General features: G+C 40.6%; 1 pseudogene; it reads left to right on the forward strand.

Moving 5' to 3' along the window:
• Positions 1-1,519: 1,519 nt before the first annotated feature.
• On the forward strand, positions 1,520-4,942 carry LOC149252450 (putative magnesium transporter NIPA4 pseudogene; annotated as a pseudogene).
• Positions 4,943-25,710: the final 20,768 nt, after the last annotated feature.

Genomic DNA, 25,710 nt, shown 5'->3' on the forward strand with positions numbered 1-25,710 from the left:
TTCACTCTTAAGGACGAATTGAACAACACACAAAAATGGAACAACACTGATGAATGATGAATTATAGAATAGCGCTTGAAAACCATATATGCACACGACACACCTTAATAGTAACCTGATCTTGGTAAACCAGTTATCAATCTCAGTTATAAAGATTACGACTGTATTTCAGAATGGAACAACAATGTCTATATATTCAACAATCACAAAGAACATAATCGCTAAGATGAATTCCGTAATATCAATGAATAAGTGCATAGCACAGAGGCTCTGTAATTGAACAACAACAATATTCTGTAAGGACCGACGATATTATATTAGTGCTTAAAAGAACAGTAATATGTTGCAAAGTTAATACAATGGTTCTGTCTTCAGAAACTTTAATAAATAAACATAACAGAGCATGTGATGTAAACTAACAAAACACATCAGATTACCAAATAATGCTGATAAGCAAACCACGCATAAACCAAACGTAATAGTACAGGAGCAAGTGTCCTCCAGGGCCGGGCCCTTAGCCTCCAGGGGTACACCACTTGAAGTTATTCCAGACTCAGAGATGAAACAACAACCAAGTTTATATTAATGCATAAGGCAGAATTACAGTAGATCAGTTCTCAACGAGACTCGATGATCAAAGTTTCAATCTTGAGAGAAATTACATAAAACATAACAGACTCGACCGACCCCCCGAGCTAACAGTGCTGCCCCTTTTATAATGGTGAAGGTGGAGATGTCTAGGTGCAAAAATAGTTAAAGCAGCAATCCCTCAGGATCAAAGGATCCTGAGGGATTCGCCGAACCGTTAGTCCTCAGTTATCTCTTTTCTTTCTTGCACCGAGCCGATATCTCCACTTCCTTTCCAGGGCTGATTCGCTTTGATTTGTTTTGCCTTGTTTGCATACAGTTCCCCGTCAAAGGGACAGCGGTTAACCCGGCCTTGTTCTTTCCTTCGAAACGGAAGTCTCTCGTTTTCCCTTATTTCTGCATAAGAAAATGACAATTGTCAGTGTTTTCGCTTTGCACATTAATCTCACAGATTTTATTACAATTCCTTATCATTTTCCTAGTTCATGATGCAAAAGGTTTGTAAGTTCTAATGAAAAGATGTTGAAATAATTACCAAAAACATACGTTCTTTAGTACTCCATAGTACTTCAATTATTAAACACTGCCATTCAAATCCTCATGAACTAACTGACAGTGTAATGCGGCATGCAGGTCAAAACCTAAAGGAGAAGACAATTATTCTAGCAGACATATACTCATCAAGTTCATGAGACACCTACTTTGGGCTTTTCATAACATACACAAATGGGTCTTGTTTCAAGAAGAAACTCATTACAAGCACACGATATGGAGACTTATTCAACTAAGAGAAATGGAGCTCAAGATGAAGACATTTATGTCATGGCACAAAGTAATGGCACTGACTGGAACAATGTTCATACCTAGAGTGATGATGCATCATTGATGAATGTTGGTGAAATGGGTTCATGGGAGGACGAATTGGGAGCAAATGGGAGTAGAAGGCTACTCATATTTGTATGAGCCACTTTGGTGGGCAGGCATGATTACCATGACTATTGGAGAGGTAGCCAACTTTGTAGCTTATTCTTTCGCTCCAACTATTTTTGTGACTCCATTGGGAGCACTCAACATCATTGTTAGTGCAGTTCTTGCACATATTGTTAGGCCCCTATAATACTAGTGTAACCGCTTATTGTTATTAGTACAACCCCCTTATTATATTGTTGTACCCATGTAGTCCCCATATTGTTACTATTGTACCCCATAGAAGCCCACTATTGTTATTATTGTGCCCCTACATTATTACTGTTATGTCGGCTCTGATTATAGTATGACTCCTTAGACTCCTATATATAGAAAGGAGGTCTTGTCATTTGTATCATCCAAGGAATCATTCATTTGTGTAATGTAAAGGAGGTTGCCCCCTCGAAGAGGCTGAATTCTAAGGCGTTGATCTATCTTTTCTATCTTTTTGGAGCTGATTTCATAACATTTGGTATCAGAGCTTTGGATTCTAGGGTTTCACTGCTCCAAATAGGCCATCGTGGCATTTTCTATATAACTCTTTTTCTGTGACGTTTCAGAAGCGAACAGAAAAACCCATTTGAGACAAAATCGCATTGAACCTCGGGTCCGAATTTAAGAGCTTTTCGTGCTATATTTGTGGAGATATGATCTGAGGAAGTTGGTCTTTTTGCGGCTCCTGAATTACATTCCAAACAGGTGACCTTGGGAAAATCATCATAACTTTTGTTTTGAGCATCAGATTGCAATTTCGTAAGAAGTTACAGAAAGAGGAAGGACTGTAGTTTCCTGTGTATATTTTTGAGACCCGAATGTCAAAACAGTGATACGTGGCACCTCATACAAGTTCGCTTTTCTGAAAAGGTATATAATTAGGTCATCTTGGGAGATTTGGCATAACTCTTCCTTGGAGAATCCAATTTGGATCAGACTGGTGGCATTGGAAAGAGGACACAGAGGGCTATTGCAGGTTGTAATTTCAGAACTAGAAGAACCATAATTATAGAGTTATAGCCATTTCAAGATCGAGCCCCTAAAATCAAGAAAAGGCGATATGAGGAAGTTTGATGGCAAGGATCTGGTAAATTGGATACTTCAGATGGAGCAATATTTTGATCTACATGGTATACCACTGTTACAAAAGGTATGTATTGCATCTTCATATTTAGAACCGGATCAATTTTTATGGTATAAAGGGCTTTGTTCTCGTAAACAACTTGTTACATGGTCAATTTTCATGGAGGAAATGATAACACATTATGAGGATACAAAGAGCAACACCACAACAATTGGAAAGAGTAAAAGAGCTTTGTTACATAGTGGAAAGTAAAATTATGGCAACAAGGAAGTCTACCCCTCACAACTATAATAATGGAAGTGTTGTTTCTCCTAGCCTTCCACAACCTACAAGGGTTACACCACAACGATTGGAAGAGAAAAGAGAAAAAGGGCTTTGTTACAATTGTGATAGCAAATGCAGTAAAGGTCATAAGCGTGTTGAGAAGAAATTATTTTACATAGATTATGAAGAGGAGGAAGAAAAGGATCAAGAAACATCAAAAGAAGAGTATATACACCAGGAACCAACCCCAGAGAAAGAAGAAATGAATCCATCCATATCTTGTAAAGCATTGGCAAGAATTACCACTCCTAAAACTCTCAAGACAGAAGGGCATATCAAGAAGAAAAAGGTTCAAGAAGTGAAAGATCACATTGAGAAAGAAGAAATGAATCCAACCATATCTTGTAATGCATCGGCCGGAATTACCACTCCTCAAATTATCAAGATAGAAGGACATATCAAGAAGAAAAATGTTCAAGAAGTGAAAGATCACATCGAGCATCAAGAAATGAATCTGACCATATCTTGTAAAGCATTAGAAGAAATTACCACTCCTCAAACTCTCAAGATAGAAGGACATATCAAGAAGAAAAAGGTTCAAGCAGTGAAAGATCACATCGAACATCAACAACAAGTTCTCCAACTTTTAAAGGATAGCGCCACTTTGGTGCAAAATCGAATGAAACAACAGGTAGATCAACATTGTAGTGAAAAATGTTTTGATGTAGGTGATTGGGTATTTTTACTGCTGCATCTCAAGCAAGCTATTTATGAGAAGGAAATGTTGGAAATACTACATGCATTTAAGAAATGGTGACCTTACCGAATGGGAAGACACTTCAAGGTAAAAATGGATCATGATAGTCTTAAATAATTTTTAGAACAAATATTATCTATAGAAGAACAGGAAAAATGGGTCACAAATATATTGGGTTATGAGTTTGACATCATCTATAGAAAAGGGAAGCAAAATTTTGTTGCAGATGCACTCTCAAGAAAGGATGAGGATGTGGAAGCATTGTTTTGTGCTATTTCTATTATCCAACCAGATTGGATAAATGAAGCAAGGGATGAATGGACGAATGACGAAGAAGTGTGGCCACTCATTCAAAAGTTGCAGAAGATCCCAATTCAAACAATATTGCCAAAACTTGAAGAGGAAGGAAAAATCATATTGTAACCTGGAGCAGTCACAAAAACAAGAACCCGACAACTACGAAATTGATCAATTTCAGAGTATCTCATCAAGTGGAAGAACTTACCCGCTGAAGATTCCACATGGGAGGACAAGAATATTCTACAGAAGCATCAAGAACTACTCAAGCGTTGAGGACAACACTTTTTGAAGGAGAGGGGCATGTTAGGCCCCTATAATACTAGTGTAACCCCTTATTGTTATTAGTACAACCCCCTTATTATACTGTTGTACCCATGTAGTCCCCATATTTTTACTATTGTGCCCCATAGAAGCCCACTATTGTTATTATTGTGCCCTTACATTATTATTGTTATGTCGGCTTTGATTATATTATGACTCCTTAGACTCCTATATATAGAAAGGAGGTCTTGTCATTTGTATCATCCAAGGAATCATTCATTTGTGTAATGTAAAGGAGGTTGCCCCCTCAAAGAGGCTGAATTCTAAAGCGTTGATCTATCTTTTCTATCTTTTTGTGAACTGGTTTCAAAACACGTATTATTTTCAGAGAGAAACTGCAAATATTTGGAATTTTGGGTTTTATTCGATGTGTCATAGGCTCAACCACAATTGTTGTACATGCTCTTCAGAAAGGGATATTGAGTCTGTCAAGGAAGTGTGGAACCTTGCTCCTAAGCCAACTTTTTGTTTTACGCATTTCTTGTGACAACATTGCCTCTTGTTCTAATTTTCCACTTTGTGCCACTCTATGGCCATACACATGCTTTGGTCTAATCAGCATTTGTTCTCTTATGGCATCTCTTTCAGTTAGGAGTGTCAATGCATTAGGCATTTCTTTGAAGTTGAATTTTTTAGGGATGAACCAACTAATATGTACACCAACTTGATACCTGTATTATGACATAGGAATCAAGCTTCAAGCTCTCTCTTCACATAAGTGCCCTAGGGACGACAAATTCACGTCTGAGGATATTTCGCTTCGTCAGAAGGATTCCTTTAGGGCAGCTTAACGTGTTCATGTGACATACATATTGGATGACAATCCTAGTTGATATTGACAACAATGTCAGAGGGCAGTTATTTTGGATGAGAGTTGTTTGGTTTCACTCATTAACAATGACTGCAACCCAAATTCCAAATCTGTTATTATAGAAGAACATGCATGGCCCATGGTTTAATGAATATTTTGATGCCTCGAAATTGGATAATGGATACAATGGAAGTAATATTCCATGAAGGTGTTGAACTTGCAAATGTTTTAAGGAGATTCTCAGCATTTTCATGTATTCCAAACTAGATTGTTTGTATCTTCAGTCAACGAGCGGATGGGCCACCTGGGCATGAAATTATTTCTCCACATAGTTTCTATTGTCCTGAAGTTGCTAGGTTTCATCCCAGGCCTCCAGCACTTAACCACAAGATGCGACCCAACCTGCGTTGCGACTTAGTGACCCCTCCAAAAGTCACGAATTCATGCCAGGAAGCTCCTCATCCATCCTAAATATGTGACCTCGATTATAATGTGACTTTGCGACCTTTTTTGGGGTAGACAAGTCACATAATCGCTCTTGGGAAGTTGATGGCCAGTCTGGCCCATCCTCTTCAGCGACTGTGCTACCACTCATGACATGGGTGTGTGACCATATGGAAAGAGTTGTTGCGATACCATTAGCTATGGGGCCGAATCAAAGAAGAGATGAGAGTGTTTCCTTTGGCACACTATGCCCTTACAACCTATAGACTCTCAATCTCGTTGATAAATTTTGTGGCATATGCCACACAAGGCCAGTCTTTATCCATAGCACATAGTGTACTCTCAATCGATGGAAATCCAATTGGTATCTCCCACAAATGCATTGCACACCATTATACACCTAGTGACTCGCCCTATAGAGTCAATATTGAAAAAATAGGAGGTTTTGCATTCTTAAAAAGTTTGCTTTGGTTCACCTTGTAATACCATTAGTATGAGACTATAACCAATTGATTTACCTCTTAAGCATCCATCATACGCAAACTTTAGTTTTGGAATCCACAGTTTGCAACAAAAAGTGATCTTTGAGTCCCAAGTTGGCCTCATATCAATTTTGCGCAAACAATGAAGTCTATCCCTAGTCCTCACATATCTTGACCTTGAAAACGCAAATATTGCACAATGGTTGCACTAGTTATTTACTAAGTTTAAATTTGCATTTCATCCCAATGAACAAACATGAATCATGCTTAATGACCGGGGACCTCACTTGTGCATAAGTAGGTGTTCAAAAAAATGGCCTGTCTGACCCTCAGGCATCTCATACAGGGCTTGGTATCCAGGTGCAGGGTGCCAAATAATTGGACTCCAGAACCTATATCCTAACCAGGATGGCCCTGCCCTCAAAATGACTTTGCCATAGAGGTGCAAGCGGTTGGCATCTAACTTAAAATTTTCATATTAAATGGCTCCCTGAGTTGGATATTCGGATTAGAGATCTGATATCGAAATTTAGCCGCATCAATGGCAAGGTCTTTAATAGTGAAAGAGCATTCTATTCCTTGCTGATTGATTGCTGTGTGAATGGGTCCTAATGCTTCAATTACACCTAGAGTCTTCATGAGGTTCCTATGTTCTCTCCACAACTATACTGGATCCCTAGGCTCAGCTCTTACCCACAAATCTAATCAATTTTCTTGCCTTTGGAAAGCATTATAGGCTTTAAGCCATTTAATTTGATTAACCCCAAATGAAGTAAATGCCTGTAATTGGATATTCCCAACAAAAGGGCCAGGGTTCAGCTCGGTCTCCAGATCTAATACAAGGTTATGCAAATAAAACTCACATAGTAGTCTTTGAACTTTTACCCCGTAGTGCTTACAACAGTTTATAAAATCATCGATGGTATTAATTTGTATGGGAGCACTTGCTTTAACAGCCTTTATTTTCAATTGCAAATATCGTTCCATTAAAAACAAGGCATAATTCTTAGCAGGGGCTCTACATGTCAGGACGTCATTGTACAAAGAACATAAGGTATCCATCTGCTTGATAACTATATCTAACCTACGAGTTACCTTCGCGACTTTTTCTTCTTCCCTTCGCCACCCTTCAAAGGCCTGGCTTTTGGATAGATTGACGTTCCTAAGCTGTTGCTGTAGCTCTTCATACCTTTCTCGAGGGACCGTTTGCTCTATGAGCTTTTCTGCTGCTTGCTGAGCTTGCGTCAAACCCTCTCGTAGGGTTACCGTTCTCGGATCTTTTTCCCATGCGGCGGTGGAGACCAGAGTTTTACCTGAATTTTCCTATTGCGTTGTCTTGCGTTCATGGCCCGTATCACTCCCGAGGGTGGTGCCTCTGTCTGAATTTCCTTATCGCAGGTCAATATATCATCCGTTTGTATCTCAACGTGGGTAACAGTCAAATGTTGTTCCTTTTGAATTTGAACAACAGTCTGCTTCTCAACAACATTTGGAATAGTAGCCCGCTTTTCGACAGGGTTTTGAACAGCAAGGTGGACTCTGGTCCTCCGATCCTTTGTCTTGAGGGGTTTTGCTGGAGTAATTGCATGTTTCCTTCCCGAAGTCCTTTTTACCCTTTTCCTTGCTTTCAAAATCCTAATCTGCTGTCGAAGTTGAACTATTACATTCAGTAGTCGTTGCTTTCTTTCCACAATTTGTTAATTTCCTCAACTTCCTTAGAAGGAACAACAGACTGTTCACTGCAGCCTGGACTATGATCAATTCCCTGATTTTCTCTTTGGTGTGCTGCTTTGTTGCTCTGCTCTGGTTGCTCTGGGGCAAGAACCCTACCTGGTTTTGTTATTTCTAGGGTGACTTCCTTTTTTGCTCCCCCTTCTTCCGAAGTTTCTTCTGGTGTTGTCTGGCTAGGAATGGATTGTTCCTTTTCTACATCTCCTGTCATGTTTTCATCATGAACAGGCTGACTCTCCTCTTCTCCCTCCTCTGCATGTGATTCTTTAGGTGCATTTACCTCCTGAGCAGAGTGTTCTTTTGGTTCTCCTTCAGCATGGAGATCTGATGGGTTGGAAGATTGGCCATATTTGCCCATAGTGGCCAAAACTTTGGCCAATTCATCTTCTCTCAATGGATCCTGTAATGGGCTACCTTCCTGCTGTTCTGTTTCCTCCTCCTGCTCAGGTTGCTTGGTTTCTTCCTCCATTTCTCCTTCCTCGTTTTCCTGCATTACTTTCTCATTGTCTTCTCCTTCTAATCGTGGGGGTTGCTCATCCCCTGTATCTTCTATCTCTACTGGTTGGCTGGTATTTCCTTGGGGATTCTCCAGCCTCCCTCGTAGTCATGCTAGTTGGACCGATTTCCTTCGTTTTTCTGGACGCTCAGGTGTACTGGTGGCATGTTTACGTTTTGGGGATGGTGTGGTCAATCCTCCATCTATCATGGCAATTAGCTCTTCCCAGCTACTCTGCTGCTGGGTAAGGCTATGGCTGACTATTAACCATATCAACCCATGATCACTAACAATTGATTCTACATGCTGTTCCTTTTTCATGCTCCGTGCAACATCATGCAGTAATGAATTCAAAAATGCAGGTAAATTTACAGAGCATTTTTGCTTTAACACAGCTAAGAGTTTAAGGTGTCGTGGTCTTACCACGTCTTTTCTGCCTTCACAGGTGATGTAGCTTTGAATGGTCTTTGCCAATTCCGCCCATGGCTCCCCTAATGTTGCTAGTAGAACCCCCTTTCCTCTAATTTTCAGGCTCTGGCCTTCCTCCTGGAAGGTTTCTATAATCTTCTGCAATCTCTCCTTCTTTAGCGTCCATACAAGTCCAGTGGCTGGTAGTCCTGAGACTTCTGCAATTATGTCATCGGTGACTGCTATGTGTCTCCCCCTCACTATGGAGTGATCCTCTTGCAAGTTCTGCAAGAATTCAATTGCTACAGTCTCGTTGGATTCCTGTAGGCGATTGAGATAAGTTAGCCACCCTGCTCTTGCCAGGATTTCCTATGCAGCATCAGAGACTGTTAACACCTGCGGTTCTCTCTGAATCGATCTTCCTCCCATGTTTATGGTTTCACTGTAAAATCTCAGAGTTTTGACAATGGAACGATAGTTGTTCACACTGTTAAAACACAGAGAGGCTGACAGACGCAAGGCTCGCTCAAAATCTAATGCCGCGGAGTATACAATGGAAATGGCTTAGGAACAACAAGTCATGCAAAAAATAAAAAATAGTATACCGTTGAGCCGTGCTATTCCCAAGTATGCAGTTTCTCGAATAGCGGTCTGACACGTCATCCAAGGAATGATGAGGTTAACCTCCCCCCCTGCAATGTGATAGGCCGTCCCGGCCGTCAAATAAAGGAGCGACGTGTCGTTCTGTTCTAAAGCAGAGTCATAAAGGAACAACGTATGGCAATATGCCATGTTTACAAAAGTGGCAGATTACCGAAATCGAGGTGTCAAGTTGGATCGCTTAATACATAAGAGACTACTGTGATATGATGCGAGGCTGGGAGGATAGGACATCTGCCGTATATACCGAGTCTCATGCGGTCATTGTCAATTGTTCTGTCATGATTGGTGATAATATATTTACATGCGTTGTATGGTTCAGAAAATAATATACATCCATCTTATGCGATTGATTACTAAGGTATAAGAAACAGAAGGGTGCTCATAACTACCTATTGGTGTAAATAATGTGACTTCAATACCATTAATAGTGCTCTGTTGCCGACAGGTGTCCATAACCTTGGCAGAGTTGTTTATTTCACCAATGGAACCATGATCCTTTGTGTATTCTTAGGAAGTGTTGTGTGATGTCGAAATGTAGGCCATTATGCTGGCTTGGTAACCAGTTAGCCATAATGCCATTCACGAGGAAGGAGCGAAAGGTGGGCAGGCCGGCTCGTGATGAGACCTCCTGTTCCAAGGGTTCTTCATTTGATATACCTTTTGGACCATATCCCTGGTGTGGTGGCCATAGTGGGAATGCCACTTCACTTTCTACCTCATGATCATGGTAGGATGGCTCTTGGTGAGACTCCCTATCCTGCATTTGACAACTTTATATAAACAAGTCAGTTTCCTCTTTTTTCTCTTTCTTTTTCATAAAGTACTTTCCCATTTATACACAAAGGGTGGTTCAACACTCCTTAAGAGTAGGAATGGAGGAAGAAGTCTTAACATCTCAATAGGAAGATATAAACCCTTTTCTCTTATTCTTGAATAATAATCAAAGAGGATTAAAAAGAACCAACATGATAAAGATAACCAATCAGAGCAGAGTTAGTGAAACAATGACAGCAAAAGATAATGGGTAAGTGTGTCCTTCCCTCTATCCTTTTACCAATTCAGAGCAATTTCTTATAAAAATAACGATTTTATAATTCACCTGATTTTAGTATGTTGTGATTTTGTATCCATTGCATAAGTGCATAGTTGTATTCCAAAAGACTTGAAAGAACAGGAACAGTAAGCATCCTTAATTTAAAACAGCAAGGGGAGCAAGCATAGGAATACGAGGATGTTGCTATTTCAAAGAGGAAGAGCAAAAGAATACAAGTGGTGTTCCTTTTGGAAAAAGGAACAGCAAAGATAAAAAATGTTGTTCCTTTGGAAAAGGAACAGCGGAAAACACAAATGCCATTCCTTTTTAAAAGGAACAACAAAAATTGGAAACAATGTTCCTTTGGAAAAGGAATAGCAAAAATTGGAAACGCTGTTCCTTTGGAAAAGGAACAGCAAAACACACAAATGTCGTTCCTTTGGAAAAGGAACAACAAAAATCGAAAACGTTGTTCCTTTGGAAAAGGAACAACAAAAATCGGAAACGTCGTTCCTTTGGAAAAGGAACAGCAAAAATCGGAAATGATGTTCCTTTGGAAAAGGAACAGCAAAACACACAAATGTCGTTCCTTTGGAAAAGGAACAGAAAAAAGAAAAAATGCTGTTCCTTAAAAAGCAAAAGCGATGTTCCTTTGGAAAAGGAACAGCAAAAAGCAAAAGTGCTGTTCCTTTGGAAAAGGAACAACAGAAAGCAAAAATAAAGAAAAAGAAAAAAATTAAAGCAAAATTACGACTGATCCAAAAGGTGTTGTTCCTTTGAAAAAGGAACAGCAGAAAATAATAAAATTACTGTTGCTACAGAAATAATTCAACAAAACAAAGAAATTATGTACAAAGTGTAGAAAGAAACAAATGACTTAATGAATCATAAGTGAGGAAGATTTCTCTCCCTCCCCCAAAATTTCCATATCAGAGTCTTGGCATAGCTACTGGTAGAAGGCCTCCCGAGTAAGTGGTTTACGATAAAGACGAACTCGGTGGCCATTTGCCTTGAAGGCATATCCAGAACCGTCAATAGTGATTAGAGTAAGAGTGCCATTGTCGTGTACCTTTTGGATTTCGTATGGTCCTAACCAACGAGTCTGGAGTTTCCCGGGAAAGTCCTGAAACCTGGAATCATACAAAAGTGCCCAGTCTCCTTCGTGGAAGACTTTATTTTTAATGAGAGCATCATGCCATTTAGCTCGCTGCTGTTGGATAAGTGCAGTGTTTTGGAGTGCAGAGAGCCTGATTTCATCGAGCTCATTGATCTACTGTAATCGATTAATCTGTGCCTCAGTTAAATCTAAGCCAACTTCCTGTGTTGTTTGCAATGTTTGGATTTCGAATTCTATGGGAAAAATGGGTTGCTTGCCAAACACTAATTGATAAGATGAGTAACCAGTGGTACTTCTCCATGTTGTTCTGTAAGCCCACAGTGCTTCTGGTAGTCTGGTAGCCCAATCATGTCTATGTGACGTAATTTTTTTTGTTAGGATTGTTTCTATTATTTTATTGCTGCTTTCTACCTGACCATTTGCCTGTGGGTGGTATGGAGTAGTGATTTTGTGCTGGACATGATAGTTTTTGAGTGTTGCAGCTATTTTGTTCCCAACAAACTATGGTCCACCATCTGTAATTATATCTCTTGGAAGGCCATAACACACAAATATATGGAACACGAACTGTATGACAGAATCTTCTGTAGCTCTCGGCAATGCCTCTGCCTCAACCCATTTGGTGACATATTCTGTTGCCACCAGAATATATGTTTTCTGGTTTGAGGGTGGGTTAATTGGTCCGACGAAATCAAGGGCCCATCGTTCGAATGGTTCAATGACTAACTGTGGGTTCAAGGGCATCTCATCGGACTGACCAGGGCATCCTACTCTCTGGCAACTGTCACAAGCTTGGACGAATTTCTTTGCATCTTTGAAAATTGTAGGCCAATAATACCCTGTTTGCAGCACCTTATGTCCAGTTCTGCGATCGACGAAATGTCTGCCACATGGTCCGTCATGGCAAGCTTTTAAAATGTCGAAGATTTCATCCTCTCAAACACATCTTCTGATATGCATATCTGCCCTTGTATGGAACAGGTAGCCCCCAACCCACGAGAATCGGGCACTCCTCTAAATAATTTGTTTCCGCTCATTAGGGGTTAGATGTTTCGGTAGTTTACCTACTGCTAGGTAATTGGAAACATCAGCATACCAGGGTGTTTGAACAGCCATAGCAAACAGATGCTCGTCCAGAAATTGATCTTCAACTGTTGCTGCATCGATTGGCTTTGGCATTCTTGAGAGAAAATCGGCTACAGGATTTTCTTTTCTAGGTCGATCCTTGATTGTAATATCAAATTCCTGCAATAAAATCAGCCATCTAGTTATTCTGCCATTTGTGATAGGCTTGTTTGCTAAATATTTGATGGCAGAATGATCTGTATACAAGATAACAGGATATCCAGTAATGTAATGTCTAAACTTATTGACAACATGTATTACAGCTAGAAATTCTTTCTCAGTAACAGTGTAATTTAATTCAGCAGGGGATAAATTTTTGCTAATATAATAAATTGCATATGGTTTTTTATCCTCTTCCTGCCCAAGGACTGCTCCAATGGTTGTATCTGAGGCATCAGATGATATCTGAAATGGCAAATCCCAATTTGGTCCTCGAAGGACTGGGGCTGTGGACACAAGCTTCTTTAGATCCTGGAAAGCACGTTCACATTTTTCTGTCCAAAGAAAATCAACGTTACCAGTTAGTGCATACAGAGGTGCAGCAATATGCGAAAAATGTTCTATAAACCTCCTATAATAACCATAAAATCCAAGAAAACTGCGTACCTCCGTTTGAGTGGTAGGAGTGGGAATAAGCAAAATTATTTGGATTTTGGCTGGGTCTACTTGAATTCCAGCTGCTGAAATATAGTGTCCTAGAATAAGTCCTTCAGTCATCATCATATAGCATTTTTCATGGCTTAAACAAAGCCTGGTAGCAATGCAGCGTTGTAGGACTTTTCCAGTGTATCCAATGCTAGATCGAAATCGTCTCCATACGGTGTAAAGTCATCCATGTATACTTCAAGTCCTTCATTTATTAGGTCTGCAAAAATGCTGAGGATAGCCCTTTGGAATGTGGTAGGAGCATTGCATAAGCCAAAAGGTAGAACTCTGTAGGCAAATGTTCCCCAAGGACAAGTAAAAGTGGTTTTGTCTTGGTCTTCAGGGGCTATCTGAATCTGATTGTATCCACTGAAGCCATCCAGGAAAGAAAAGAATTTCTTTCCTGCCAAAGTGTCTAACACTTGGTCGATGAATGGGAGAGGGAAGTGGTCTTTTTGTGTTGCTTTATTTAGTTCTCTGTAGTCCACACAAATTCTCCATTTCCCATTCTTTCTTGGTACCACCACAAGCGGAGAGACCCATTTACTATCGGAGATAGGATAGATGAAGTTGAAATCTAAAAGTTTTTGAAGTTCAGCTTTTACCACATCTTTTAGATGAGAATTAAGTCTCCTCTGAAGCTGGCGAACAGGTCTCGCATCTTTTTATATGTAAATGTGGTGTGTACATAATTGGGGGTCAATTCCTTTCATATCAGGGTAGTCCCATGCAAATGCTTCTTTATATTTTCTCAACAAATGGATGAGCTTCGTTTCTTGTTCGGAGGTGAGGTTGGCATTAATGTTTAATGTTTTTCCCGGTTCGATTTCCACAATTTTACTATTTGCAATAGAGGTAACATGTATTGTTTGATCATGTGTATCTTTAAGAGGATCTTCTTCTAATTCATTATCGAATGCTGCCTCTATCATGTGACACTTCGCTGTGTTGGAGGATATAAGGCTAAGTTCTTGATATTCACTCCCCTCGTTAAGGTCATATTGCCTTGTCAGCAGCCAATATAGGCATCAGCAGCTGTAATCCAAGGTCTTCCTAAAATCAATGGGTGTCCATCAAGTCGGCTTTTGGGATTTATTATCAGAAAATCGGTCAGATATTCCCAGGAGTCAACAGATACCATGACATCATGTAGTGTGCCCTCTAGCCTAACCACAGATCGGTCAGCCAATTCTAATAAGGTAGAAGTGGGTTCTACAGATGTGATGCCTAGCTTTTGGCAAGTGGTAGTTGTCAAGATGTTGATTGCAGCTCCTAGATCAACTAAGGCATTAGGGAAGGTTTGACCATAAATTTGTACGGTGACTACTGGATTTCCTGGGTCTTCGTATTTAATGGGCGTTTCTTTTCCTGATAATAAGTTAGATAGAGTTCCAACTACTTGGACTCTTGGATTGTTTGCTACATTCCTCCTTGGTTTCTTTACACACAATTCTTTGATAGTCTTTGCATATATCGGGATGTCTTGAATGGCTTGGAGGAATGGAATTTTTATGTACAAATTTTGTAATTCTCCCAGAATGTCAAAATCAGGATATTGTGTAGGTCGCGGTATGATTAATCGTTCTGGGAATGAGGGAGAGGATGTGTGTTATAGACATTTTTGGGCACTACAACCCCAAGCATGAAATGTCCATAAACCAAGGGCTCCTAAGTCCCTAAAAGTGTTGTTCTAACCCCTAAAGGAACAAGGTCAACTGATTACAGCTTCTCCCAGAAGTTCTCCATGAAAAACTGCTCAGAATTGGTCAAAACAGGATCATTTCAGCTGCTCCACTGGCCAAGTGCATTGCATCTCACCTAAATACACTGTGTGGGTGCGTTGCATTTCAAAAATCCCTTCTATGGGGTGCGATGGGCGAGAAATGACAAATGGCAGTGTCATTCCGCGAGGTGGAGAGGCAATGGAAGCTTCCAGAAACTTCTCCTGTGACACTTGCCTCTCTGAATTCGACCAAGGATGAGTAAGAGATCATCAATCTCCAAGTGGAAGCAAAAACTATCATAGGGAAGACACTAATCAAATCATGAGCTGACTCATCTCCATTACAGATATCTATATATGGATCCCTCATCCCAGAGATCCAGAGGCTAGAATTTTGCATATTGTAAAGAAATGATGTTGGTTTCTTGAGACAAACATCAGATTGTTGGGTGATCTAAGCTTTGTATGAGGTGAAGAGGGGCTTCCTTGCTGAGAGGTTGATGCTGGGTTAGAACAACTGGTTGTAACTCCTCTTGGCTCTTTCTTGTTTATCAATAAAAGCTATTCAAGTTTTCCTCCATACTCTTGTGTCATAGATGTTTGCTGCATTTGTATGGTCAATTTACATCTGATCCTAGATTGTTTATGATTATAGATCCATGTCTTTGTATAGTGCTATGCTACTGTGATCTTACAGGTACTTTGTGAAGCTGGGCGTGTAAGGGAACAAGTAGCGAAAGACTATCAAGGAAGAGAGGAATCAAATCAGGAGATTAGCGCAAGACAGAGGTTGGTCTTTCTATTCCTCTCTATCTATAATTCATAAAGGAAAAACGAAAGTAGCTTTACTCTGTTTGTTTCTAAGGCAGCTATCACACCTTAGTGGGATAGAGCAGTTCTATATAGACACTTTTCCCTGTAACAAAATGGCGACTCCGTTGGGGACGAATTAGTTTGTTTGTTTATCATTCTTTGTTGTCTATTTCATAAACTTACAGGTAGCATTCGAACTGCATTTGCCATAGCAAATGTAAAGTAGATAAATGCTACTTCAATCCATCTACTGGATCTGTTTATGATTTAAACAACTGATTCAAAAACTCTCTGATTTCCCTTGTGATAGCTCTTAGATCCTCCTTAGATCTACCCCTGATTGTTGAGTTACTGATTACCTTTTGCTCGGCCAAAACCCACGAACTGAACTACAAACTGTGACCGGAACCCAAACAGAGTCTCGTTTCTGGCCCAGCGCAGGTACTGTTCAGAGAATCTGAACTTCAGCGCACTTCCCGAGTGGAGAAGGTGTGCTGCATTTCAAATTCCCTGTGTTACAGGTGCGCTGATCAGACTAGGCTTTGTGCAGTGTTGGTTTCTGTGATTCATTCTTTCCAGTTCTATTCCTGAATTTTGCTGCCTGTGATCAGTATATGTCTGTTTGAAACCCCTTTTCCTTACTGTTATTCCGCCTCCTTTGTACAAAAGAACTGTAAATGTTTTTGTATGTTTGTTGAGTCATTTTCTGTTCTCCTTTGCAAAAGTAGCATAATCGTACTATCGTCCTTTGATTTGAAACTATCGCAAGTGTCGATTTCGATCGTAGGAAAGAGTTTGATTGCTGTTGATGGTCGATTATCCTGTTACTATTGTTTTTGGCTTGAATTTGTAATTTTTCTAGTGTCGAAAACAAGTATTCATTTCAAAATCGTAAAGTGTTGTGATCGTCTCCATTTTTTATTTCGAAAAGAAACTTGTTGATATTTGTCGCTTGAAAAGAAATATAGATTTGTGCATCAACTTTCTTTTTAGCATTCATATACTAAGAAAGTAAAAAACAAACACATGCATGTGCATTTGCATCTAGACAGTCTAATTGGTTTGATTTAGGAAAGTGCATTTAGAGTGTGCTCTTTTCTCTTTGTGAAAATATTTTGTCTTTCTTTCCTTAGTAGCTAGGATTTTCATTGCATAAAAAGAAGATAAAAAGTTTGTTTATCATCTTAGATTGCACTTTAGGAATTACATCTACATCTCGCGGTGAACCTGAAAGGCAAACTTCATAAACAAGATCAACTATAAAATAAATTCAATGAATCTAACAACGCTTTGGAACTTAACGCACAACATTTAGAAGTCTAGGCTAGAGACGTATTCCGGCGTCGTAAAGCCTGGTAACTGTTGTTCTCACTGATGGTTGGGTGATTCCTCCACTTTGAGACGATTAGTGCCAGTACATACTTGTGCTCCCACGTACCGTCGAGTATATTTTGGGAGACCCCAATAGGCTTAATCCTTTATCCATAGGAAGCCGTGTCTGCCGCCCTATCGATCGCAATGCACTGAACACAACATTCGGGAAGATTGACTACTGTACCGTAAAAAGTATTCTGCAGTTTTGCGATTGGTTTGGTAATCCCTCTACCTAGATTTCCAGAGCAGTCCCTTTCGTTCCTTTTAAGACTCTTTAACAGAAAAGGTCCATCTGAGCACTTGTCACTTCAGGCTCATTAAAAACCGAAGGAGACTAGAGTCATCTTTTGTTTTTTCTCGACTCTTAAAAATTGAAAAAACAAGTTGTGTCAAAGCATCTAAAATTCATTTAATTCGGAAACATACTTCCCCTTTATTTTTAGTTGATCGAGTAATCCACAATCGTGGAAGAAATTCAATTGAAACCCCGTCATTCACGGAGGCTTACGAGTCAACCGTCTTTGTCTCCGGAATCGAAGCTAGTACGGACAAAGCGAACTCGTTTAACCAGTTCCAAATCTCCTGTTAAAGTTATAACAAGTGTTTCAACAACATCAGAGACTCTGGTTACTCCAAACATTTCTAGAATCCCTGCCTCTACAGAAGAAGTTCAGCAGCCACAGAAGGACAATAGTACTGATCCTAGTCTGAGAGTAAACACTTGTGTTACTGAACCAGTTCCATTTACAATCGGTTCGAAGAGTCTTGCTCCTCAAACATCTGTCGCTGCCGATTCCATACCTTCTTCAGCACCAGAAATATTCTACGGACCTGACGGTTTACCCCTTCCACCTCGTCTGATTTCCATAGAAGAGATTGTGGAAGATCCTCCAACTAATACTCCATCGCAATTTGGAGTCGGGATCACTCTGTATCCTTCTTCATTAGAAGTTAGTCTACCGCCCGCGGAAGCTCCTGTAGAATCACTAGGTAATCTTTTGGATAGACTAGAAATGTCTGAACAACCGTCGACGTCAAGGACTGTGTCGTCTGACACAGCGACGACAGAACCCCCTGCTATCACTCCAACGATGTTCGCCGGTATACCATCTGTCCCAACTAGCTCTCAATCGCTGGAAGGAGCCCACTCACGGGCCATTTCGACAGTATGGTCTGTTCTTGTTTGTTCATCCGGAATAATATCCGGAAACTCTTATGTTGAGTCTCAACAAATTGATCCATTTGGAGGTCAATTTGGGCAGTCCGGCCCTCAAGGGCAAACCATTCCCTTGAATTCTGGATTACCACCGTATGGGGGGCATTATACCCTTTCGTTATCCCCTCCGGGGGGACAACCATACGGGAGTTCACAACAAAATTCAGGTTATGTTGGAATTACTTCTAGTGGTTGGGTACCAATACTACCTCAACAACCAAGAGTTGTATACTCGATGCAACAATGCTTACCTACGTCAAATATACCAACTACGCTAGCTATTGTGACGATGTCGCAAGTTCAAGCACTGCCTATTGTATGCCAACCTCAGGTTTCTCAGGTTGTAATGCAACAGCCCCTTGACCCTGCGACTCAACCACAATCGCCGACTGGTGGAATGACACAGGTTCAGACGGGTACAATTACCCCTCATCTTGGTCAAACTGTTAGTATCAGGAAACAACACATGGCTTCACAACCATGGCTAGTACAATACAAACAACCAAAATTCCAACAAGTATACCAAGGTTCTGAGCAACAAATCTTTGCAAATAGTGGACAGTCGTATATTCAAAACGGTCAAAATCAACCATTTTACAATGGTCATGCCCACCAACCTTACCAAAGTTACCAGCATCAAATGCATTATGCCGGTATGCAAAGACCAACTACTCAGGCAATCCCATCTTATCTTGGGTATGCTTCACCTAACCTGAATCAACAGTTACCCTTTGTGGCAACTTTAGAGTTACCTGATTTAAATCGGTTAACAAACGATCCAATCGCTTACGCCCCTTGGTGGCCAGCGATTCCGCATAAACTTCCATCAGATATTCCTAAATTTAATGGAAATCCGGGTGAAGATCCGTCGAATCATGTGATGACCTTTCATCTGTGGTGTTCATCAAACACCCTAAATGATGATTCGATAAGGCTTCGCCTTTTTCAGAGGACGTTAACTGGTCCAACGCAAGATGGTACATCGAATTGCCTAGAGCTTCATTCGACAACTTCAGTACCCTAGCCACGACCTTTTTAACCCATTTTCAATTACCGATAAAGTACGAAACGGGAACGGAACTCCTTACCAACTTCAAACAGACAACGGCCACTCACATATCTGATCATGTACATGAGTGGCGATGTCGTCATAGAATGGTAAAAACATATGTTCCCGATCAGCTCTTAGTTGAATGGTTTATCAAGTCATTACTACCTTCCATCACGGAAGATGTGGCAAAGGGGGGAGTCGTAACAGAAGAGCAAGTTATCGCTCGTGCACAATATCTGGACTTGATTTACACTCAGTCTGGCACGCTCTACGATAAAATACCTGACGCCCCTAGACCGGAATTCTCAGTTCCTCCTCCTCCTAAATCAAACAATGACTCTCATGCCGGCGATGGTGTGATTGGCACAACAGACACGAAATCGACAAAGGCTACATCCAAAAAGGCCCATAAGATTTCAGGTCAAAATGCAAAAGATGAACTTCTTGCCTCGGAAGTAAATGCTGTATCAACAGATAAAGGCAAAGAAACCAATCAACCAGGGGGAAAGAAGAAAGGAAAATGGAAGAAGAAGAAACAGGAAGAATCATCACCTGAAAAATCTTCTTGCAAACCCTCCTGGAGATAGGAAACCAAAAAATCCATGCTTTATATGCGATGAGGATCATTGGACCGCAAATTGTCCACACAGAGCTGAGCTTAAGAAATTCTTCAAGAATTCAAAAACCTCCGCAGTGTTAACTGATCCGTTTCCAAATCCAGGAACAAATCTGGTTGAAAGTGGAAATGCTTCCCCGTCTCAAGTGCTAATGTTGTCGGTTTCAAAACAACAAAATGATGCTTTGATATCGACAAGGAACAAAGATTATGGGAATCCACAGCTGTCGAACAACAAGGATAAAGATCAACCTAGTAGTTCGACAACAACTTCGACAGAAGTTGCACCGCCCATCATTCCTGAATTGACAATAAAACCACCAAAGGGAGTAGTACACAAGTCGACGTTTAATCCCCACGCTAGAGTGGCACAACATTATAATATAGTGGAAGATTTGGCCCAATCGCCATCCGCTATGTCGACTCTTGAAGTACTACAAAATTGCCCATCCCAAAAGCAGGCTTTATTATCAGCCATTGGTGGAATAGACCCAAAGGATTCCAATCTTGTATCCTTTGATCATAAAGGATACGATCCTCAATTACCAGCTCAACTAGCTTTCCTTGTTCAAGTGAAAGCCCTCAACTAAACTGTTCATCGAACAATTATTGATGAGGGGGCATCTACATGCATTATGTCGATGAGTTGCTGGAAAACTTTAGGATCTCCAACCTTGTCGCGATCTTCGACGACATTAAAAGCATTCGACGGAAGAACATATACCCCATATGGTATTCTAAGTAACTTGAAAGTTGAACTAGGAGGGAAAACAGTAGAAATAGATGTTGAAGTAATCGATGGAAATCTCGATTACAACATCCTACTAGGAAGACCATGGATATATGCTATGGCTGCCGTTGTGTCAACCTATTTTAGGAAGATTGCATTTCCCTTCCAAGGAGAGATTACAATCGTAGATCAACAAAACTTCCTCCCCAATGGTTCTCAAGTTACAGGAAGCATCCCTATGATCCATGGAAGCCCCCATTCGCTTCAAAATATCGGAGTAGGCCTACTAAAAGATCCTGTATTAATGGGAACTTTCGCCCTTCCACCTCCAATCAATTTGGTGGAAGTAGCGTCGGTAGGAACCTGCAATATGATATCTTCTAAAAAGATTTCAGAAAATGATATCGACATGGATCATGCAATAGTTTTTCCTCCAAGCCCAACGGAAATATTGTAGCAATCAATGTTCCTAGCCTGGAGGGCAAACCCAAATCAACACTCATCAAGCATTTGGATAGATAGGTCTGAGGAATATGGTACTCCTTCAGATCCTTGGTTGCAAGTGCATGTCACCGACGAAGGAATTGTTCAATCAATGGCAATTGAAGGCACACCATGGAACGATTCCCACCATCGTTCCCTTCTTCCGGATTGTGGAGAAGATACTCTTGATAACCTTTATCATCCTTCAATTTTTTATTTTCTATCAAATACTGTAAACACGGTGGATTCCGAGCGAAACTTGTCCAACATTGAAGAGACAATCGCCATAAATATCTCGACCAAAACAGATGTTGTAGAGAATATTTATGTTGGCAAATGTTGTTCTCCTTCAGAACTGGAAGTATATCACGCTCTTTTCCGCGAATTCAGAGATGTCTTTGCTTGGTCATATAGTGAAATGCCAGGCATTGACTCGAGTATCGTTGAACACGAAATTAAGATGTATCCAGATGTCAAACCAGTACGACAATGGCTACGGCAGGTGCACCCCAAGAAAGCCGCTGCCATTAAGGCAGAAGTTGAGAAACTTCTCCATGCTGGTTTCATTTACCCGGTTCCTCTAACCGATTGGGTATCGAATATTGTCCCTGTTATGAAAAAACAAGGAACAATTAGAGTGTGCGTCGATTATAGGGATGTAAATCAAGCTTGTCCAAAAGACAACTACCCTACACCCTTCATTGACCAGATAATTGATGAATGCGCTGGATGCGAAATCTTTTCATTCATGGATGGATTCTCCGGGTATAATCAAATAAATATCCGCCCACAGGACCAGTCAAAGACTGCATTTATTTGTCCATGGGGCACATTCGCATATCGAAAATTACCCTTTGGTTTAAAGAACGCAGGGGCAATGTTTCAGAGGGAAATGAATTATGCCTTCCATGACATCAAAAACATCGTTCAACCATACCTCGACGACCTTCCGGCTCATTCGCGAAAGCGGACTGATCACCCACAGCATTTAAGAGCGATATTTCTACGTTGTCGACACTACAAGATACGACTCAATCCACACAAATGTGTATTTTGCGTCAGTTCTGGTCGTTTGCTTGGCTTCGTAGTCTCAAAGGACGGGATTCGTCTCGACCCATGTAAGGTCCAGGCAATCATAAATTTGCCTCCACCTTCGAATTTGCTTCAGATTCAGAAACTCCAAGGGAAAGCAAACTTTCTGAGGAGGTTCATTCCAAATTACGCCGAACTTGCTAAAGGTTATACGCGTCTTTTGAAAAAGGAAGTACCCTTTGTCTGGGATCGGGTTGCGCAAGCTTCCTTTGATGCTTTAAAAGAATCCCTAATGAAAGCATCATTAATGTACGCTCTTGATTATCAAAAAGATTTTAACCTGTATCTGGCTGCAGCGGATACGACCATCGCAATGGTCTTAGTTCAAGAAGACAACAGAATCGAACATCCTATATATTATTTAAGTAAAAACTTAAATGATACAGAAAGCAAATATTCTTACGTTGAAAAGCTAGCACTCGCAGCTGTTCAAGAAATACAGAGATTTCGACACTATGTCCTCTTTCGAAAAACTACTATTCTGTCAGATTGCAACCCCATGACTTATATATTGTCGCGACAGTTACTAGGGGGCAAATATTCAAAATGGATAGCAATCCTACAAGAGTTTGATCTGGAATTTGTAAAATCCAAGTCAAAGAAAGCTCTGGTTTTCGCAGAATTATTATGCGATCTCCCATCGTCATCCAACGATGAAACATCCGATGAAACAATCGTGGACGAAAGTTTGTTTCTGATATCTTCATGCAATGAGTGGTATGGAGATATAATAATTTATCTCCAAACCCAAAAATATAGGCCAAACACCTCCCACTCCGAACAAAAATGCATTCGATACCAAGCAAAAGACTACATGATCGTCGGTGATACACTTTACCGTCGCGGTATCGATACAGTTCTGAGAAGGTGCCTCACGCATGAGGAGGCCAAAAAGGTCCTGAATGATTGTCATTCCGACACGTGTGGGGGGCATCAATCCGGTTATGCTACAGCACAAAAAATCTTACGAGCAGGATACTTCTGGCCAACAATGTTTAAAGATTTCATAAACGCAGTCAGAAGTTGCCATGCTTGTCAAATTTTCGATAGCAAAACCAGAAGACCACCCGCACCTCTGCAGCCAATAGTTGCTGTCGGGCCATTCGCCAAATGGGGCATCGATTTCATGACATGTAACCCCACCTCGATCGGGGGGCATGGGTATATCATAGTCGCAGTTGACTATTTTACCAAATGGGCTGAGGCGATGCCTACATTAGATAATACTGGTGAAACAGCTGCCCTTTTCTTTTTCAATCATGTAGTCGCCAGATTCGGCATACCACAAGCTATAGTCACAGATCATGGATCACATTTTCGCAATCACATGATGGTCGAATTAGCTGCCAAACTAGGGTTGTCTCATGACAGCTCTACTCCATATTATCCGCAAGCCAATGGACAAGTTGAAGCAATCAACAAAGTCCTGAAATGCATGCTGCAAAGGATGATTGGAGTTCACAAAAGAAGATGGCACCTAATCCTGTACTCAGCTTTGTGGGCTTACCAAACATCGGTAAGGAATGCAACCAAATTTACACCTTTCCAACTGGTATATGGCCTGGAAGTAGTCTTACCAATCCAGTGCGAAATCTCATCTCTCAAACTCGCAATTGATCTCCTCCCCAGAACTTCGGAAGAAGAAGCTCGTTTCTTGGAACTAATCCAATTGGATGAAACTCGTCGTGATGCTGCTTTGGCTAACGAAGCCCATAAGAAACGAGTCAAAGCGCAGTTTGACAAAAATGTCAAACCCCGTGTCTTCTCAGAAGGTGACTTGGTCTTGCTTTATGACCAAGAATCCGATAAATTGGGAGCAGGTAAATTTAAGTCTTTATGGATGGGCCCCTATATTGTTAAGCGAGTGTTAGCAAAAGGAGCCTACGAGTTAATGGATTATGACGGAATTCCACTGGCGCAACCTCGTAACGGGTTGTACCTCAAGCGTTACTATGCGTAATTCAGTATGGTAACCTGTATGCTTTTGTTATGTTTTTGTTTTCGCTAAAGTGTTTATTTGGGTCAAGTAATCCACTTTTTACATTTGTTGCAGATGTCAAACCTATTGGAGTCATGTGTTGGATATGTCGACGGAGCGAGTCGTAGTTCACGGAATCTATCTTCCGCGGCCTGAGCCATTTTTGATCCAAGCGGCGAGTTAGTAAGTTTCAGAGGGGTATGTATTGGTCAATCAACGAATAACATCGCTGAATATAGCGCGTTGATAGAACTTCTCTCTGATGCCATCACACATGGTATACGCCGACTGATTGTCAGGCTAGACTCACAACTCGTCATACTACAATTCACTGGTATCTACTCTGTCCGAAATCCAGCTATTTATCGCATATTCCTAAGGGTTAAGATTTTGGAAAGACAATTTGATTTTATTCAATATCAACATATTTCCAAAAACTTAAACACATTAACTGACTCATTGGAAAATTATGTGTTAGATAGACATTTGCAACATTTATAAAAAGAAGCATACCATCAATGTTTGCACTTGGATCATGTAACTTAACCAAAATAAAACTACGAAAATCAAAAATATATATGACTGTTTATGGTTTATACATAATGTTCTGTAACCAAGACAAAATTGGTCAAATGACCAAAAAACTCAAAATGCTAGGGGGCACCCTAGTCTAATGATGCTCGTGATAGCAAGTCACAGCCTATGCAATCATGCGTAAGAGACGAGTCCATCGTCTTGGCACACCAGTAGTATGCCGTTGCAACCTCAAGGGCAGCTCGTCAGTCCTCACATCTGGAATACCAAGAGTGAGGCCCTCAACCTGCTCCTTGTCAGGCGGAAAGAGTCGATTGTGCGGACACAACCAACCTCCCTAGGAGCCTAAGACTCTCTAGTGACAAACAAGACAAATAAGATCTATCCTTCTCTAAACATGCATTATGATATGAGATATCAAGTGTTTTGTTCTTACCTTTGTCCAAACGCTGTTGTAGAAGTCCAAGCTTTGTTGATCTGGATGAGCTCCTCCTTTTCTCCAAAACCTGTAATCACCAACAGTCAAACAATTAAATAGCACCTGATTATAACATAAAACAAAGCATATTCATCATGTAGACCAAGGAGCACATGAAATAACTCATAAACAACAAGTTATTGAGAAGAATGGACTCATTTGCATTAATAGGTAACAAAAAGAACAAATACAACCTGAGCCTTGGTGTTGTGCAAGTCCTTCCCAGGGTCCGTCAAGAGTTCTCCTTTACTTTGACAAAGCACACCCACTTCCAAATAGAACAAGCAAAGATGGCAATCTCTCCTCACAAGCTTCTAAATGGGAGTCCTAATTCCTGCAGCATTTACCCTTAGAAAATGTATAGCTTCAACCTCCCCTCCTTCTGGCCCAATG

This window comes from Pinus tabuliformis, chromosome 7 (genome assembly GCF_031772625.1).
Source record: "Pinus tabuliformis cultivar Carrire ecotype Pingquan chromosome 7, CPIR1, whole genome shotgun sequence".
In the NCBI taxonomy this organism is placed as follows: Eukaryota; Viridiplantae; Streptophyta; class Pinopsida; order Pinales; family Pinaceae; genus Pinus; species Pinus tabuliformis.